Genomic DNA, 21,260 nt, shown 5'->3' on the forward strand with positions numbered 1-21,260 from the left:
TCCTCTCTGGCCCTCCTCCTGTTGCTCTGAGTTATTTAAAGGCAATAAGGAATCTACTCCAAGCCATGCATTTCTCATGCCTAAAACTGTTCAAATACTCCAGCACTCTATTTTCTACCCAAATCTCAGCTCCGTCCTTTGCTTTTGCATTATTATTCTTTGCTTAGTCTCTCTGGGATGAGAGCCCATCAACTCCTCTCTGGCAGATAAGGCTGCATCCAGGCAGTCAGGAGACCCCCATGAGAAACCGGAGGCACAGCTATGGTTCTGTGTCAAGTGCAACTCACATTTCAAACATTCCCAGGGCAGTACCAGAGCTCGCACAGAACCCTGTCTGTTCTCAGTATCACTACTCGTGCAGAAAGAGATGAAGAACAACCCAAATCTACAACTTTTATTTGTGCAAACTCAGACCCTACAGATCCTAAAGATGATTGACAAATTTATTTAGAATTTATTGCGAAACCTTCTGGTGAAATGCAGCTATTTCTAGGATTGGGATATTTTACTACCTCTTCCATAATGCATGATCTAAAAGTATTATGTGTGTGTATGTGTGTATGCATACCCATTGAGGTGTGTGAGTATGTATGTATGTATGTATGTATGTATGTATGTATATTATATACACACACACCTCAACAGGCAGCCACATGATTCTGAGCACTTGAATCCCTCTCACGAGAGCCCAGGGTTCTAAATGAACTACAGACAGCATGATAGCCCTCCAAAGGTACTTCCCTAACATGAGGCAAAACGAACAAACAAGAAATCACCAGTTATGATAGCCCTCCAAAGCATACATAAGGAACACTGCTAAAAGCAACTAATTCAAGAAGGGAAGGAGCACGTCAGTAGTTTACCACAGAAAGAGACCACAGTGTAGACAGAGCATTGGGGAAGCGAATGGTCTTTCCTGCAGTCAAGAAAGAGGCTGGTGTGGTGCTGAAGGTAAAGAGGCTGAACCAAAAGCTTTAAAAATACGAAGTACATTAGCTCAGGGCCATAAAGATATAGCAAGGAAATAGCTATGGATATGTAAAACAATATCTGCAGGGATTTTTATAGCATAGAAAAAAGTTTAAGTGTGTCCATACCCAAAATGAGACTACATATATATGTGTATATATATATGTGATATCAAGTGGTTTTTAAAGCATTTATTCATTTTTTTATTACAGCATATTATCTTTTAAAAGTCACAAAATTCATAAGATTTTAAAATTGGTCTTTGAGAAAATGTATTATTGCCATAGAAAAGGAATGAAATACGGGGAAAACAGTTACGTTATAGATGCTTTTTTTTCTTCTTTTCCATATATTTCTAGTTTTCTATAACAATTATCTTCTGTAATCAGTCAAAGGTTTTGCAGAGTCACAAATGTGACACAACAGGTCCAGGACTGGAACAGACAATGCACACCAGAAAGCAGTAAGATCGCCTGCGGGCAAGGATGAGGAAGTCAAGCTGCAGAGAGGCCCTCACCTCAGCCATCAGCAAGAGAAGGGGAAGACCCCGCGAAAACCCCACGGACAAAGGTTCGCACGTGTACAAAGCCTCATTAGACAACTAGAGATAATCACATTTAGGAAAGTTTATTCATTGACTAAAAACAAAATCATTCCAAAAGATGTTTTAAATTTGCCTGTTTGAGAACCTTCATCAAGTGACTGATGGAAACAGAGGCAGACACCCACAGCTAAACACTGAACTGAACTCCTAGAATCCAGTGTCAGAAAGGGAGAACTGATGAGCAAAGGGGTTAAGACTGCACTGGTTTAACCCACAGAAACAGTTGACCTGAACAAAGGGGAGCTCTTGGACCCCAGACTGATGGCTGTGTGGAAAGCATGGGACGGACCCAGACCCCCTGAATGTGGGTGTCAGTGAGGAGGCCTAGGTAATCTATGAGACCTTGGGTAGTATTTATAATTGGCATACAAACAGACTTTGGGTGTCCATCCCACAATGAGGGATGGTCTCTCAGCCTGGACTCTTGGGGGAAGGCCTAGGCCCTGCCCTGGATGAAATGACAAACTCTGGAGATCCACCATGGAGGGCCTCACCCTCCCTGGGTATCAGGAGTGGAGATTGGGTGGGGGGGCCTAGGTGGGGAGCAGGAAAGGAAGGGAGGGAGAGGGAGGGAGAGGGAGCTGGGATTGACATGTGAAGCAAGCTTGTTTCTAACTTAAATAAAAAAGGAAGGAAAAAATAGAAAATATCAAAAAATGAAAAAATAAAAATAATAAATTTGCCTGTTTGTTTTCGTTTGTGACTGGGTCTTACACCACAGCACAAGCTGACCTGAAACTCAAAATCCTGGTGTCTCTGTCTCTTGAGTCCTAGAATTACAGATACCTGAGCCACCACAAGATTTGTTCCTCTCTGTAGAAATTCCCAAGCTGTTTTTGCTCATCAGAATTCCCGATAGAGCATGTTAAACTGTAGATCATGTGACCACATCCACATTGACTCAGCTTCAGTAGATTACAGGTGAGAATCAAGGCACTTACTGGAGAAAACTCTCCCAATGAACTGTCACACATGAAAAGAGACGTAAAAGATAAACCAACTATAAAAAAGTAGGTGAGGAAAGATGAGGGCGCATTGAAATTAATGGGCATTAATAAATGACTGTTCATGCTTTCAGATGATTGTGTGTGGGGTTTTATTTGTATTTTTGAAGCCAATCTTTCAGAGATAAATGATACCTGTAGATAAATCGTTATGTGATTTACGTTAAAACATTTCAATAAGGCGGGGCATTGTGACGTATACTGGCAATCATAGCACGCGGCTGCGTTGTGAGCGGAGGCCAGTCTGGCCTAAACAGTGAGCTTCAAGATATCCTCGGGCTGTGGTACACATCGAGACCTTATCACCAAAAACAACCATCGCGGACACCAGGGAGGAGGCGTGGTGAGTAAAGAGGCTTGCAGGGAAACGAGACAGCCTGAGTTCAATCCCTGGAACCCACGGTGGAACAAAAGAGCCAACTCCCCAAAGTTGTCCTCTGCCCCCCATGTGCACATTGTGGTCATGATTGCATCCTTCAGGGTATATTTGAAGTTTCTTAAAAACTTGAAGAAGGAGGCTAGTACTCAGTGACTTGAGACAACTGCCCAATAAATCCAAAAAACGTAGCTTTCAGGGCTGTGGGGGGGTAACTCAGCAGCAGAGGGCATGCTTCACTTATATGTTTTCTGAGCTATGGAAAATGAGCATTAGCTACTTGCTTGAAAAAGGAAAAATAAATCCTTTATTTCATAAAGAAAGTCAATATTGCCTACTAGGCACCTCTGTCTCATGGGTGGAGACTGGGGTCTACAGGTTCTTCATTCTCAGAACCCCAACCCCAACACATTCAGTGTTTAGTTTGAAAAAGAGGAGGACTCAAAAGCAGCTTTTCAAAGCCCAGTATTGTAGAAATTAAAGAATGTTACAGTTTCATAAGGAAAATGAGCCATATTTAATAAACACCTATTTATACATACCACTTTGACTACCCTGTAAGAGAGATAATCTGTAATAGAGAGGTCTGAGTCATGGTTCCAAAAAGCTGAACAACGCATACAAAAACTCTCAACAATAATAAAAACAGTAACTAGTAGCCTCATTGTTAGATGTCTAGCAATAAGGAAATAGTTAAGCAAATTCCGACTTGTGTATTTGGTAGATATGATGATGATTGCAAAAAAATTATTCATTACACCAGGATGAGTATAGATAATAATTTTAAGCTAAAACTATTTTAATATAATGGAAATAGATAAAAAGTTTTAGGAAAAAATATTTAGACTTTAAGAGTTTTTCTCCAGGTGCTAAGCTGTGAAAATTTTAAATTTTTTATATGTTTTCTGAACTACGGATAATGAGCATTTTTCACTTGCTTAGGGAGGAAAAATAAATCCTTAATTTAGTAAAGAAACTGAGCATTGCCTACTAGTCACTTCTGGTCTCATGGATGGAGACTGGGGTCTACAGGTTGGGGCAAAACATCCCATTATGGTCACTCCAGTTCCATTGTATAAACAAACAGCAGACATCCCGGAGGAGGACCACAGTAGGCAACTGTGCCAAAACAGCACAATTTGGATGCGACACATTCCAGCATCAAGAATACTTTTAAATTATGCACATTTGTTCATCTTTAAAGTTTTCCATTTTCATCTTCTCAAAATATTTATCCATCTCTAAACTTCAGTTTTATAAGACGTACTCAAGATCTTTTTGGAACAAAGTGAATTGAGGATAAATAAACACTCCTCATAAAGTGAAAAATACCCAAAGTGGATCAATAACTCTACAAAATATCTACTGGATAGCATAGCACTGGAAGACATAGCAAGGAGGTGTGAGCACATTTAAAACTCAAAATGTTTAAGGGGAAAATATGGTGAGATATTCATTAAAATATAGTTTTTAGCCATGCTTAAAACTGACTTGGTTGAATTTGGTAGCATAACCATGGATATATTTGAATATACAAGGTTTCCTCTTAGCTTGCCTGCTCAAATTCCTTTCTGTTGCTTAATTTCCAAACAAGAGCTATTGCTGCTAGTTTTAAAGGGATGAATCTTCTGAGACATCGCTGACATTGTAGTTCTAAAAACAGAAAAATATAGATTATCAGAGAAGGAAGTTTAGAAGTATTAGCTTAGAGTCTGAACCATGTCTTGTGAGGCCACCCAAAAAGACAGCTTTCCTAGGAGTCCCAGCCCTGGGCTCTAATCTCCAGCCCACAAGCAGATGCATTCCACTAATTCCGAGAGGGGGCAGGGCCAGGCATCACTGGGGAAGTTTCAGGTCACCACAGTGGTGTATGATGTTGCTGAAGAAGGCAACTCTAGGAGGAAGGACCAAACCTTGCCTTGATGGGCACCTGAGTGTCTCTGCTTGGTACCTCCATCTTTCCCTTCAGTTTCTTCTTCACTCTTTCAAAGCTCAGGTCTTCTCTCTGGAAGTGGAGTATGAACATCCATCATCCAACTCTGAGCTCCTCCACAGGCTGAATCCTGCTAAGTTTTTTGTGTGTTTGATTCCTCTATCTTTGTGCATAGCCCAGCACCATTTGCTGAAGGACTAGATCAGTGGTTCTCAACCTTCCTAATGCTGCAACTCTTTAATACAGTTCCTCACGTTCTGGTGACCCACAACCATAAAACCACTTTCATTGCTACTTCATAACTGCAATTTTGCAACTGTTATGAATCGTAATGTAAATATCTGTTTTTTCTGATGTTCTTTGGGACTCGCAACCCACATGTTGAGAACTGCTAGACTGGATAAAGGGAGAGAAACTTGGATATTGCAGACATGCATTGTCAAAAAAAAAAAAAAGCCTGTGCTGTTCCTCTCTGTTTCCAGGAAAGACTTTATAACTAACTGCATGCCACCACTGTAGTCTCTGCTGAAAGAAATAGAAGAGGAAAAGAAGGAAGGAGAGAGGAAGGAAAAGGGGGAAGGGGAAGAGAAAAAACAAAAGCCACAGAATAACTTACAACACAAACATCTGCTTCACTCTGGAGCACTGTTCTACTCAGACTTAGTGCCTGGCTACTCTTGGGCCATCAAAGGAAATGGCTGCATCCCACACCCAATGCATTACAATGTCCAAATGCTCCAAAAGTCCTATGCACTCTGGCAAACCGTTCACGCAAGATTAACACCTGTGGGATCAGAGGACAAACTTGTGGAGTCTGTTTTCTCCTCTTTACATGGGTTCCAGGGATTGAACTCAAGTCACCAGGCTTGCAAGGTGAGCGTCTCTGCCTGCTGAGCTGTCTCTCCATCCCCCTCTCTCAAGCCAGTCAACCTCTGAGAATTTTACCCGGTCATCCTTCTGGCTTTTGTACTAGCTGCTCACCTTACTTTGAATTCTATCTCTCCTGTTAGTTTCTCTGTCATGTTCACTAACCCTGGAACCACCACGTTGCAAACTAACTACTCCAGATCCAGGCCTTCATTCACTTCCTTAACAATCCTCTAAACACCCCACACTCGGGTGTTCTGCTATACTCATTAAAGATGTCTAACATATTTAAGACAATTAATCTCTCTTTTGAGTATTGGACAATTTCCTCATGAATTATAAGCACCTCTGGGGCACAGACTGTGTCTTTCTAATATATAAACTTGGCACTTGGAGAAACACACCAAATAGAGTTTGGATCACTAAATTCCTGGCCCCTCTGAGTACTGTGTGAGCCTCTCCCAAGCTGGAGCTGCCTCTGTTTATGCTTCGCACACCTCCACAGTTTCTGACCTAGCTCTCCGTCTGATGTCACCACACATGCAGAGGAAACGCTGCCTGGGATGGCATCTTTATCTCTGTGTGGGGCACTCGGCAGTTGTCTTTGATGAAACCCCTTACTCCTTCAGCCTCAGCAGGATTAAGTAGAATACTCATCACTAGAGGGATACAAATGCCAGGAAGGGTCATCTGTGACTCTGACCAAACAGCAAAGGAATGAGGGACATGGACGAGAGGTCCATCTTACTTCCTGGTTATTATCTACTGCTTCTAAAGCATCCACTTCAAACTGTCCAGGCACCAACTTGCTGTGCTCCTAAGTTAAAAACACGCAATTTTCCATTGGGCCAGGCCACTAAACAAGAGCTTTCAGATGCAGAAGCCAGTGTTGTCCCACTTTAGTTACGAGAGGGGCGGGGAGAGGAGAAGGGCCAAATACCAAAGGTACCTCAGATGACCCACTGCCTTTCTCGAGCAGGGAGCAGGCGTGCGAGCCTTGGCTGTGATGACGGCTTTAGCCCTGAGCTCCCTAGCAGAGATGGCTGGGACACGGGTGTGTTTTGCCTTCTCCCAGCTCCAGGCCCCTTCATAGGAGCTCTAAGAATTGCCATTGCATAACTCTAAAGTTACTCTGGACACTGATCCAAATTTAAATGAACTGTTAGGTTGCTGGAAGGCCATGGGGGCCTTCTGGGCAAAGACATCACAGACGAAGCTCTGCTGGGCTCCAGTGCTCCCTGGCAGGGTGGCAAACCCCAGTTGGGTGCAGAACGGCAGGAGTTAAGACAAGAGGCTTGCAGGAGAACCTGGTAGCTGTAGAGCTGATTTATTCCAGGGATGGAACACAGGAATTTGCCAACTAAAAGAAGTGAAATAAATTAAGAAGAACAGGGAAATTACTGGCTAGGAGACAGAGTTATTATGGAAAACTGACTTAACTGTCCAAAAATTTACCCTGCATTTATTCTTAAAATTATCCAAATATTTCAACAATTATCTGTTTATATGGCTGTTGTCTGGACATTTCCTGACTGTTCCTCTCTAGTCTTTCTTACAGTGTGAAAATTATTTGCTGTTGAAACCATTTCCTTAATTCTATCCTGACCGAGACACAACCTAGCCTATCTGTCCCTGCCTGTTCCAAAAGGTCTGAACTTGGGCAGGATTTTTCAGCTAGTAGAAAGCAAATGTCCTGTAACAGGAAAAAAATAATATTTTTTATTTGAGGTACGAAATTGAATTTATCCCCTCCAATAACCACTGTGTACAGTGAGCCAAATGTGTTTTATAACGATATTTCTGTTTTCTTTGATAACTCCAGAGCCGAAACACCAGATGTAGATAACTCTCTTGCCTTGGAACCAGTGCAGTATTACCTTGACTGTGCATACTTTGCACACCAATGCCTTTCCGTTTTGCGCATTTTGGAAAACAAAGCACGTAAAAACAAGCGCCTGAGTCATTCCCATGGAGGTGACTTATCATTCAAATTGAATTAACTGTAAATGCAAGCAATTTGAAAAAAATTAAGGCCTTATGTTCAGCGTTGTCACAACATTTGTTAGGGATTTCATCACTGTGTGGAGGCGTTTAGTTCCAGGCTAACATTTGGACAGATGGAGAGCTCCCCTGGAGCCTGTAGGTCAAAAGAGTCGCCCAGCTCTGTCCTGCCCTGCCTGGAGGAGCTGAGCAGACAGCCTCTCTTCAGCTTTCCTATCTCAGTTCCACCAGCAGGACACAGCACACCCTGATCCAGAGGGTACCAGCAAAACCAGCCCCCACCGCCCCAAGCTGGTTGTGGAAACTCTTGTAAGATGAGAGGTGGTAGATAAATGTTCACTGTTGTTCATAATGCCATTAGTGTAAAGAGGCCTTCTCTGTATGTTTTCTCCTGCAGATATTCTGGCAAGCCTGTTCAGGACACTCGCTATGTCAAATGATCAGTGATTTTTTTTTTAAATAAGAGGAGGGAAAATAGGAAGGAATGAGGGAGGGAGAGATGGAGGGACTGATATAAATGTCCAACTACTTCTTAAATCATACTGAGTAAGCCATATTTAGCATATACAGAATAAAATTATGTTCACAAAAAATTTCAACATGAGGAAAATCTTTATGATTTTAAGACACAAAAAGTATGTTTTCATCTTTATATACAAAGAAAATACTAACTTCAAAAAGAAAAAATTATAGCGTATGAATTGTGGCTCACTTCTCTCTTTAAATTCCATTTCTACATGGTCCAGATGTCCTTTAATAAATGGTGCACCTTTATTATCATAAAATAATTAGCATAAACATTAAAAGTAAATAACAAAATAAAATACTGTGAGAACTAAGACCAGCATGTCAGGTGTCTGTCCATGTCTACTGGAACATGTATGTGTGGCCAGCATGACTCACTAGGAGCTGCTCAAATAAAGGGGATTTTTGGTAGAATATTTAGGTTAGAGATTAGGCCTCCCTCCCTTTAGGAAAGGGCTTGGTATAGGTCTCACCCAGAATATATAATGACTTTATGTTACCATATTTAGGAGTGGCTGGATCATTCAGAAATCACTTTGTGTGTTGTCTGCCAAGGGTACAAGCCATGCTACTCCATGATTGTCAGAGGAGACATCCACTTACCTAGTCATTGGCTCACTTCCAACCTACAGACTCACGTGGAGGCTTACAGAATTAGAGCTACCTCTGTACCTCATCCGCGCTTTACCTCAACTCCCTTCTCTGCAGAGGTCAAGGAGTCCCATGGATTTAAATAACGGCCACACACTTACAACTCCTCACTTATTTCTCTAACTACAACCTACGCTCTAAGGTCTCCCCCCAGCACCTACTCTGACCCCCCCACAGCAGATTCTCCAGCCCACATTCAAGGGATCTTATGCAAACAAGTCACACATGTTAGCATCCCATGCAACATGTACTTCACTCCAAAGTCTTGCTATCCAATTGATCAAAGCCTAGCTTCATCAACCTTACCTCCCACTGGGCTCCTCCAAACTCACCTGGCTCTAAACAAATTGGTTTCCCCGCATACTTACAAGGTTTATCCCTTCTTACAACAACATTTAAATATAGGCAAATTTAGAAAGTAAAAAGTATGTGCCAAGCGTGAGCTTACCAAAGGACCCGAGGCTGCAAGCAACAGCAGGCCATCAAGCAGAGCCTTGACATGACATTGTTAAGGTCATAGTTGACAAGAAAGGAATGCAGAGTGAGTCAGACCTGGAGTTCCTGAGAGGTGAGACTCTTCCAAAGGGAAAGACATGAACTGAACTGACCAGAATGAGAAGAGACAACAGGGTAAGGTCTCTTCGGTGGAAATCAGCAAGACTTTGGGGAAGAACGGGGGGGGGGAGGGAGGGCTATTGAATGAGCTCAAGTGAGAGAACTAAGTGAAGAAACAGAATACATCTTGCAAAGACAAGGGAACCCCCTGACCAGCTGAGCCTGTCCAGGAGCCGCCTTCCTCCCAGTCTCCATCCCCCCTGGATTTCCCGTGTGGGACCTCCCAATCATATTTTCCCTCCTTCCCAAACGGTGCCAGTAGGAAGTTGGCTCTCCTTCCTCTGTGAGGAAGGTTTGTCCCGGGGAGGTTCGTCCCTACATGCCGCCTGCTGACGTTGCTTGTGGTCCTACCACTTCGTCAGATTCCAGGGAATATAACTTGGAGCCTGTTGTTCTGGGACACGAAGTGGACTAACGATGCCAAGGGCCTTGTGAGAGTGAGGGTTCTTGGTGAATTTTGGAATGGATGGTGTCTAAGATACCGGTGCAGCTTTCTATCAAGAAGGGAGAATTCATATCCAGACCCACAGCATCTGTGAGACGGTGATGCCTGTGGCAGAAAGCGTGGCCCCATAGCTTCATGGGAGTTTAAGTCAGACAGTGAATACAGAGCAGGAAGCAAAAAGCACAAGGGCTCTATGCTGGCTAAGGAAAAATCCACCTAACCCTCAGCAATGCACTTTGCTTCTCGGTCTCTGCCTGGAAACCTCATTATCTAAAAAATGACTCAGTAGTCCTTAACTTGTTGGGTTATTCTGAGGGTAAATTAAGGTAACCCTTGACGATCTGGGGATGTAGCTTTGAGGTAGACAACTTGATGAACATGGACAAAGCCTTGGGTTTGAGCCCTAGCATGACAAATAAATACCCAGAAGGCTCTTAGCAGAGTGTCTGGCATATGGTTTTAGATTAAGTATGTCAACCCTCAGTACTGCTTTCAGATCAAAAGCAGTTACTAAGTGAGTTGTGTGCTAAGTACTCTTAGCTTTTTTAAAAAGTCATTACATTAACTCCGAGATTCTGGACTTATAGTCTGAAAGGACTGTAAAATAAAGATGAAAAAATGCCCATTTTAAAAGATCTAAGGTAGGGGCAGTCTGTAAACTCAACTTGAAACAATGACAGGACAAGTGGTGATGTCCCACAAGCTTTTGAGGACAGAGGATTTAAGCAGAATAAGTGTCTAGGTGTGGTGGGACATGGCTTTAATAACATCACTGGGAGGTACAGTCAGAGGTATCTCTAAGTTCAAGGCCAGCCTGGTCTTCCTAGTGAGTTCTAGGGCAGCCAGGGCTACATAGAGAGACCCCGCCTCAAAGAAAGGGAGGAGAGGAAAAGAAAGGCAGGGTTAGGGATAGAGTCACCCAGCCTTCATAATGGATGAACAAAACAATGAGGACCAGTGAGCTCTCTGGGTGTCAGAACCAGTCATGGACTCAGAATACCTCAAGGCAAGGCAGCAACGGGAAGCCAAGGAGGAAGACAGGGGGGAAACTACAGTCAGCTAGTAGATACGTTGGCACGTATGCCCCTTGCTATTTGCAGGCTGTAAAGGAGCATATGACCTCTCTATACGATACAGGACTACACAAAGAGGCTGGCAGGAGAAGCAGAAAGGACCGTGTGTAACCGGATGTCTAACCGGATGTCTCTGCTAGGAGGCGGAGGTGGGTAAGGAGCCCAGCACATGCTACAGAGATCAGACCCAGAGAGAGCTGGATACACAGAAAGCCTTCCTGTGGGCACCTCCTCTGCCAGCGGCACACATTGGTGACTTAGGAGGTAATTACACTCTGCAGTTGACACAGTGTAACCATACCCACCATTCTGGCTGCTTCCTTATGCCTAGCCATGCAGAAGTCCAAAATACAGAAAGGATACGGGTTGAGGTAGTTTGGTTTTGTTTAGATGTTCTGTAGTCTTTGCACCTATGGTTTTCCATCCGTCTCTATACCTACCTGTTACATCTGGGTGTGGGAGGGGGTGGGGAGAGCAAGGCTGTCCAAAGCAGAGTGGCCACAGAGTAGGAGCGACAAAGAAGGCAGGGCTAGAATGTGCTCACGACGGGACTAGAGCCGATGAGGGATTAAAGCAGAAGAAAGGGCTGGTGAGAGAGGACCAAAGACAAGGAAGGAGCAAGAGAGAAAGGTGACAATCACAGGGCATGGGAAGGTCAAGTCTGGCATTTTGATTTCTAATGACAGCTCTAGAATACCTGTTTCAAAAGCAAATTCCTGGTCCCTAAGTCAGAGCTACTGCATCATAAACATTTGATTCACCAGACTGGATAGCCCTTGGCTCCCTGCTCCTGGAGATTCTTATAGCCACTAGACTCTAGAGCAGCCATTCTCAATCTGTGGGCTATGACCCCTTTGGGGGTCAAGTGACCTTTCATAGGAGTCGCATATCAGGTATCCTACATAACAGATATCTACATTATGATTCCTAACAATAACAAAATTACAGTTATGAAGTAGTAACAAAGGGAACTCTATGGTTGGGCGTCACCAAAAGATGAGGAACTGTACTAAAGAGTCAGGGCATTTGGAAGGTTGAGAACCACTGCCCTAGTGACTAGAGCCTGAGAACTTCTGAGGTACCTTAAAGTCACTGGAAGCTTAAGGTTTCAAAGGCACCTAACATAAAACTTACCACTGTATCTAGTTGTCAGAAGTAGGGGTTAGTGGTCTATACCTACTCTATACATTGCATCTCTTATTGTTTTAAAGACAGGGTCTTTCTATCTAGCCCAGGTTTGTCTTAAACTTGAAATCTTCCTGCCTCAAGAAGTGCTAGGATTATAGGCTCCACACCTTTTTATTATTGTTATTTAGAGGGTGTGTGTGTGTGTGTGTGTGTGTGTGTGTGTGTGTGTGTGTGTGTGTGTTGGTATGTATTGAGGTCTAAGGTCGAACTCTGGTGTCATTCTTCGGGAGCCTGGTGTCTCACTGATTTTTCAGACAGACCTGGGGCTCTCTGATTAGGCTAACTGGCCAGCCAGTGAGCTCCTGCCCCCTACCCCCATCCTCCCATCTACTGGAATTAGAGGCGTGCACCACCAAATCCAGCTTTTTATTCTACATGGGCGTTGAAGAGTCAAGCTGCGGTCCCCAAGTTTATGTGGCAAGCATGCTGTGGACCGAGTTGTCTCTCCACCCCCTCCCTATTTTGGTGTTTGTGAGATGGTGTCTTACTACGGAGCTCTGACTGGCTCAGGGTTTACTATGCAGTCCAGGCCGGGGTTGAATTTGTGACTGTCTTCCTGCTTCTGTCTCCCAAGTTCCGGGATGACAAGCTCATGCTAGATTATTATTCTTGGTATTTGTTTGCTAATTAGCCAATTATCTGAGATTCAGAGCGGACACACACCCCACAGATCTCAGAGATGCAAGTAGCTGGGCTTCTGGGTCAGGGTAGAGGCTGGTCTAGTTGAGATGTTTTTAGATTACACTCTGGGGCCGGGGAGGACATGTGTGCTGTGTGGAAGTCAGAGGAAAGTTTCTAGGATTTGGTTTTCTTCTTCTACCATGTAGGTCCCAGGGGTAGAATTCAGGTGACCTGGTTAGGCTTGGTAGCAAGTGCTTTACATCTTGCTGGCCCAGCTGAGACCTACTCTGACTGCTTGCTTAATTTGCCATCAAAGCCTCCAACAGAAATGATTGATATGAGATACATATATATTAGAAAAATATTGATTTTAGTCTTAACTTCTTGCTGTCTATAATGTGCTGTGGCATTTATAAGTTTTATCCAAAATTTCCAGCCACAGATTGTCACTTAGAGTTGAAGTTTTTTTCTATGGTCAACACCGACGGGATCTGTACAATGTGCCGATGGGTCCGTATTTACTGATACGTAGTGGCACACATTTTCATGGGCAGTGGCAAATGTGCCACTGGGATGATCTGCTGTTATTTAATATTTATTGACAACAGTGTGTTTGGTATTGAGATGTATTCCGAACTCAATACCAGTGTCAAGTCACCCTAATGAATTGCCCCTGATCTGAGGTCCACGGTCAAGCGGCCTTTGTATCTTGGGGTTTCCTTGTGATTCATCCACATGTCACTAAGCCATTCCCACTGCACTTCATATTCAAGCTGGCTTGTTGCTGGGAGGACACTAAGTTACCGAAATTGTATATGTCTAGAACAAGTATTCTATTTGTTTCCATTATCTGTATCCTGATTACCCTCCATTAGAAATATAGTTCTAAACATGAGCTCATTTTCCTTTGGCAGGAGGGGTAGGGAGATGTCTGTGATGTACTGACTTACAAACAAGTAGGAGAAATAGGTTCTAGTGTTCTGATGCACAACTGAATAGCTTAGATGATAGTATTGGACTATATTCTCCAAAACAACTAGAAACATTTTCATTGGAAGTAAATGATAAATTTTGGAGGCCATAGATACACTACCCTGACTTGACCATTGCAAATGTAAACATGTATCAAAACATCCCATGATACACCAAAATATGTATAGTGATATGTATTAATTTTAATATTAAAAATATGAAATAAAAAGAACAAAGGCCGGCTAGTAATTTAAAAAAAAATATCTACATTGTGTGGTATATCTCCATAGTACATAGTACTTTACTTGTGAGCAAGCTTGAACATTGTATTGAAGTATTATTTAAACCTGATTTTGTTGTAATTAAATCCAACATGCATATTGTGGTCTAGTATATATGATCTTTTGTTTTCACAGATAAATAAAAGTCTTTAGAAAACATTATCGATGTATAATCACTGTATATAGTGATGGCTTCATAAAGACATATTTATTCAAAGGTACCATATTTCGACCTTTTTTCTGCCCAGGCCCAAACTATTTTATATCTATGTAAAGTATACTAGAGGTGAAATTTACTACTAAAATACAACTGGAAGTGGGAGAAATTCTGCATTTCTGCACCAAGGTCATATTTTCTCCTTCTGTACAGCACTCTAAGTTATTATTCTGATTAACAAACAGAGAGAGGTTTAGTGGTTCCTCTCGAGTCTAAAACATAATTATATAAATCCAGCTCTTCATATTAAAAAAAAACACATTTCAAAGCACCTTGACACCATTTTGGTTGTTATTGCTGTTGTTAACCCTTCTATGGACAGGAAATAGATTTATCTCCTCCTGAAGGACCACTACAGTATCCTGGGAGGCCTAAAAAGACCTCTAGTTTTATTAAGGACATCAAAGGGTCTGCAGACTGTTAACTAACTTCTCACCAAGTATAGCAATGGGAGCATGAGGCTAGTCTCAGAATCAAAACCTGTTCATTGTGAACCAAATTTAACCACTCGCTGAAGAGCCTGGGAGAACAGTCCCACTGGTGTGCTGCCATAATGTTGTTTGTGGTATGAAGGATATCTTGTGCATATCCCTTTCTAAAACAGTGGCTCCGTACTACAATAAATGTATATTCTGGTACTTAGCCTCCCTCAGAGGACATTACAAAAGCCATGGTGCTGTTTGTAGTTTTATATCACTTGAATTCTTATGATGTGCATTAGTTACTTTTAATGCAAAAGCCCATTCATACCATCTTAAAACTTAATAATGAGACTTTACATTTTGTATATCATTGGAGTGAAACGTTGTATCACAATGAGCTGTGAAATACATTGCTTCCCTTAGTAGTATGATTGTTTTTAGGTTGCTTGCTGTTTGAGAATATTCACATGACTGGTTCCAGAAGTACTGCATTTTACTTTAAACCCTACAGGGCTTAGGGGCTCCCTACTTTTCCGTTGTCTTTGTGGATAGACAGAGGACTTAGCACTGTCCTTTTGTGATAAACATTACTATTCCAAAGTAGGCTAACAAGCTTTTGGTGCTTTACACGATGCTGAAAACGTGCCTTGATTGCATTTAATTTAATTCCAATTAAGAAGCACTTAGGAAGTTTCTACTGAATTAGATTACACTGAGTGCTTCTAAAGAAGACACTTCATTATTGGCCGCAGCCTTAATTTAAAATTATCACAGAGTGAAAAACACTGTTCATTTTAATAAAATGAGCTTAAATCCCATGACATTAGTTCACAATTGCATACTGTAGCTTATGGTTTATTAAATAATAGTACGGGGCCCTGGGAGAATCATTTAAAATACTGAGTGCCACACACTCACAGTTCACCCGAGACAGGACATACTGCTTTTTCACTACTAGACAGAAACCAGAAATGCTATGGGAAATTTTTCATTGAAATGAAAATAAGGAGATAAAGCCCAGGTACTAAAGTAAAAATGTTGCCTTCTCACCAAAGTTGTGAGCAGTGAACTTTCCAGCTGACAGAAATGGAAATGAACTTCTGACTTAGTAGGCAATGATAGCCAAATAAACGGGAAGTGCCACCAATCTCCTTCACTTTTTGAAATGTAACATTGCTCCTTTTAAAATAAAGAACTATTTTACACATTCACACTCATGATAAAAATCAAGCCCCTCGCCACCCCTTTTTTGTATTTCCAGCAGTGTCAGATATTTTTCCCAAAAGTTATTATTTTACAAGCCTTGGTTTGTTTTAATGTTTCAAAAGAGAAAAATGATGATTAAAAGCAAATGTCCTAAAGTCAGTTATTTCGTACTAAGCACAAACCACACAGTGAGCTTTCATTGGATGCAGCCCTGCAGACACATTTGGCTTGCCTATCACTGATACTTCAGGAATAAAAGCAACTTGTGGTTTGTGGTTAGTGATTAAGCACCAGTGAACTCGTGTGTGCTCTCGTGTAGAAAAATCTGCCGCATTTTGAGCATTTCACACTTTGTAACATCTTTATTATGCCTTCAAGAATTAATTGACCTAAAACCCAGTGGGCTCTACGATATATCTATTGGATAATTAGAAGTCTGAGGAACAAAAAAATAAAACCCATTATTGACGTTCAGATCTTCAGTCAAACAAATACTTTACAGCTGCAATTTGCAAAAACTATTTCCTTTGAAATGGGCATCATACCAAAGATGAACGCTGCTGATACGGTTCATGTGGGTGGTTTCAATGCCCTCTCCAAAACAGATCAAAACCTAAAACTAGTGCTATGAAGTCAGGAGGCTGAGGTAGGAGGAATGAATATCCGGCTAGGTCAAACGACACACTGTGATGGTGTCTTGAAAATAATTAACAAATGAACAACTCTGTAACCCTGAAAACAACCTGCACTTCCTAGGCAGGTCTCTTCTGGAGACTACTGAAGCTTCCAGCAACTCTGCCTGACCTTGAGCGAAGGAACAGCAGGGTGGGGGCATAGTGACCTACTTTAGTGATCAGAAGCTATAGATATCAGACAATGCACTTGCTGTCAATGATCATTGCTAAAATCTGTCTATACCACACTGGAACAATCAATTTTGTAAATGATTGCAATAATCAAGGAAATTGCCTAATTTATAAATCCTTGCATAAGGCATTTTAATGGATTCCTCCATTTTAATGCTGATGCCTTCAGAGCTCAACGAATTGTTGTCTGGATTGTCATTACACAAAATGATAAAAACATTCCTTCTGGTAGGGAGACCACATCTCATGGATATTCAGACCCTCAGCCCGTGATCACTCATTAGTGACTTCCACAAAAGTTCCATGCTCTGGAGCGCCCCTAGGAGCAAATGAGCAGGCACGTACGTGTCAGCGCCTTTATGAAAGCCATTGCAGTTCTGGAATCTGAGTAAGCGACCTTGTAATGAAAAAAGCTGTAATACCACCATGCTAATCTTCCAAATAGTGAATCACACCAGTGAGGACAATGCCGGTCGTGCTAAAGTAAATGTATGCCGTCCCAATCCTCACTGGTCCACTAACAGGTGGATCACCCAGGTCCACCTGGAAACCCAGACTGCACACTTAGCTTCTCCCCTAAGCCCTCCTCCCGCACATAGATTACTCATCTTGGTTGAGCCTTGGCAATTGATTCCAGCCAATAGTGTACTGTCAGTACCTTACTTACTGCTCAGTCTCACTAACCTGACATTTATGGTGCACTGATTGGCCTCTGTCAGTGGCGCTGCTTGTAAATTCACTTTGAAAAGCTTTGTGTTAACAGCCTTCAGCCAGGCTCCGGGAGGAGTACGAACAGGCAGCCGACAAGCTCGACCTCCTGCCCTTATTACAGTGAGTAAATCAGGGTTTGAGCCATTAGGCTGGAGCCTGGGGCCTACACAAAGAGGACTGACATGACAAAAGGTCAACCTCTGTCACACATGTGTAACAATTTGGATAATGGAATTCTGTAACTTATCTGAGCGAGGTGGTAAACGTTCACCAGGAAAGGGATACTGGTCCCTGGCTTCTCCGGCTTTTATGCTAAGTACTTACACCAGAGTCTGTGTTTCTTGTGTAAATACACAAGGAATGTCGGAACTAATGAAATCTTGGAGCATATATGGTTCTGAAACAGAAAGAAAGCAAAAGAGAAAGGCAAGTTCCAATTTTATACATGACTGCCTTCAGAGCATCTGCACACTACCAATGAATGTCTCACAGCCATCCCTGGAGAACAGGGGACCTCCCTACTGCAGGAATGACTCCCCGGCTAAATAAGGTGCAGGTTTTCCTACTTGATCGAAAGCGCTTAACATAAAACCACACTACAGCTAGCTGTGAGTCTAAGGTGAAACATAGCTTTTTCCACAAACAATTAAAATTGCTGTAATTGGCACAGGGGAATGAGCCAGCCCCCATGTCAGTTTCTGAGGATAATGTTTCCATCAGATCACCTGCTGGCATGTTGTGTGATAGGGAAGACAGATTATGTCTTCAGAGTAATGTCTAAGATTCCCATTTTGCTTCCTGTGTTCTGCTACTAAAGCAAAGGAATAAAAAATAATATGTGACAGGAGAAGATAATGCAGTTTTGAAGCAAGAAATACTTGTGAATTATTGTCTTCCCATGCACAAAATGCTCTCAATAAAAAAGTCTATTTCCAAATAATAATGAGAAAAAATAGTCTTGCGTGCACATAATACACCAGTTTTATAAGGTATTTACTGCTAATACATACACCATGTCAAATGTATGTTTAGATGAAACCTCACCCATGCAAGGATTTCCAAATAGGTTTTTCAAGTTGTGTTGTTTTAAGCTAAGTCTTTTAGGAATTTGGAAAACCAAGGAGACTATGAGACCTAAACCAAAACTACTTTAGAGAAACTCTGTCAGCGGCAACATGAAGTATTACATCTTTGATTTTTAGCACAATGCTGGAAACCATTCCAAGAGGCAGCAGATGGTTTTACAGTTTATGTAAAACTACAAAACTCTCCCACTCTGTCACACAGGCACCACTATAAAAGCCATCTTCAAATCAAATGAGGCAAAGCCAGGGGAGGTATGCCAGCTGTTAGGATGCATGACTGAAACATAACAAGGACCTTGCAACAACTTATTTTTTAAGGAAGATATTACCTGATTTTTTTTGAAGTCCACTTATTTACAACTAAATTGATAGGTGGAGTAGTATACCAAATAATAAATTGCTGGAAATATGATTTTTACTTCAGTGTAACGTGACAGCCACAGAATTTATAGAACCTGTCCTACCTCAGCATCTTGGAGTCAGGCCAATATAAGCCGGAGTGTAAAAGACAAAATACAGCATTTACAGTTATAATATTATCCTTGAACAATTTTAAGTGATTTTAACTTAATATAAAAGTATTGATTCAAGATGCTTTTTTCACACCTAAATATGTATGTGTGTATGATGTATATGAATATGTGTATGTCTATAGGTATGTATATAAGTGTTTATGTATATAGATGATAGTCATTTATAAAAAAACATGCACAGCACATTCAAAAAATAAAATCAATCCATTTCCTTCTGGTACCAATTACCTATGATGGTTTTGAAGTATAAACATTTAGCAGAATGAAATATATATTTAATATTGGCTTTCATTACTATTTTTTGACTTAAGCTAAATGGTAATAATAAAAATTAGATCATTTACTTTAAATAGAACTCTTATTATGTCTAAAATATTATGGCACAAAATCAAACCTCAGAAAAGTCCATATTATGCTATCCTCCTTTAAACAGAGTGCAAATGAAAATGACAATTCAGACTTACTCAAGCAGTCTGAGGAAGACAGGCTGTATAAAACTGAGTTCCTCTCTAGTACCTTGAATGTAACCCTAATAAACCACTACATATCTCAATTAGCAGGGGAAAAAATTAGGTTGAAAATGGGTACAATTTATTTTGTCATTGTTGCTAAAATTTCTTATCAAGACATACCTTGAGTTGAAAGGTAAAATTCTTGCGATCTTAGATTGTAACTTTATTTTAAACTTTCCTATTTTATTCCAGCAGAATGTTAAGTATACACTGTGGCATTCCTCGGGTCTAGTCATATTAAATTCTGATGTTAAGCAGAAAGAGGAAAGCATATACAATTAGATAAATTTATCTCAAGGGAAAAAAAGAGCACATTAATAACCAAGATGATGTTTTCATAAATGTTGGAATCAAATGTGCCTTTCCACTTCTTCATTAGAAAACACATTAGGATAAAGTTATCTAGCTCTCATCTATAAGATGTAACTGCCGAGAAAGAGTCTGTTTTCTTTGAATGGTCAGAAAGATTTCCACCTAATACATCCAAATAGAAGTAAAGCCTGTGTTCAAGTCTTGTTAGAGTCAATGTATGTAACTGAAGAGCTGCTTAATGTTTTCTGTAATGTTTTTCTTTTAAAGTATCTAAGCCTGTTATTTTTCAAAACACATTAAAATTCTAATCCCAAAAGAAACTGGCCAAATTAGAAAAAACGAGAGAGTAATTTTTTAAAATTTAGTTTTAACTTGATAATCTCTTTAAACTGAAAAAAAAACCTTAGATCATTAACAGGGAGGAGAATTGAAGAAAATCTCTCCTCATAAATGTAAAGCTTCAAAACATGTTGAAGCGTGGGACATACTTACAACTTCTTTAAGTTGCTGCATTGAATCATTGGGATTACACACAATGAAAATGTTAACCTAAAAAGTGACGACACACTTGCAAACAAATCCTTCATGGTAATATACATCAAACATTTAAAAGTCCTTCAAGGAATAATCAAAAGGAATAACTAAATGTGAATGTGTTTCCATCGTAACCCTTCAAGTGCACGATGCATTACTGAAACAGATCCAACCACACAAAGAACTGTAAACTGAAACAAAAATCCACCGTCCACTCAGAGACAGTAATGGGGGAAATCAGCAACCGTTCATTGTGTTGAAATAAGGATAAGCAACCCTGGTAAGATCTATCAGGACTTGAGCATTCCTTCAGGAAATATGAAGAAGAATACTAAGAAGAAAAATGATTGCAGTTGACTTTTAAAATGAAAGAATCATGATTCAATCTTTTAATTCTCTTGAAAATCTGCTTTAGGTCACTCTGATGTCCCAGAAAATGTCTAAAATAATATTTAAGTGAATAATTATCTTGTGAGTCATTAAAAATATATTGCCAAGCCCTTCCTGTGAAGAACTATAGTGTATTCCAATGGACTCTATCTGATGTGAAAAAAAGGTTAAACTTTTTCAGGGTAGAATGCAAAGTAAAGTCTAAAACTTAAAGGGCAATTTAATATTTATACTTTCCTATTTTTAAAAGTGACTTGATTCAAATTATTATGTCTCATAAATCATGATGCTTAAAATTTTAAATCCTAATTTATTTATATTTTAATATTTTGTTTTGTTAAGACAGG

The 21,260-nt window shown here is 40.8% G+C and overlaps 1 protein-coding gene and 1 long non-coding RNA gene across 2 annotated transcripts in view; one reads left to right on the forward strand and one right to left on the reverse strand.

Annotated features, from left to right (window-relative positions):
* Positions 1-21,260, reverse strand: part of Prdm6 (PR/SET domain 6) — a 98,056-nt gene that overhangs the window by 64,939 nt on the left and 11,857 nt on the right. The window lies entirely within an intron of this gene.
* The window catches only part of LOC121138867, a 29,274-nt gene continuing 10,839 nt past the window's right edge, over positions 2,826-21,260 (forward strand). Inside the window, exon 1 of the long non-coding RNA XR_005875745.1 lies at positions 2,826-2,920. This is a non-coding gene — a long non-coding RNA (uncharacterized LOC121138867). The remainder of the gene's footprint in view (positions 2,921-21,260) is intronic.

This window comes from Mesocricetus auratus, unplaced genomic scaffold (genome assembly GCF_017639785.1).
Source record: "Mesocricetus auratus isolate SY011 unplaced genomic scaffold, BCM_Maur_2.0 Super-Scaffold_6730, whole genome shotgun sequence".
Lineage (NCBI taxonomy): Eukaryota > Metazoa > Chordata > Mammalia > Rodentia > Cricetidae > Mesocricetus > Mesocricetus auratus.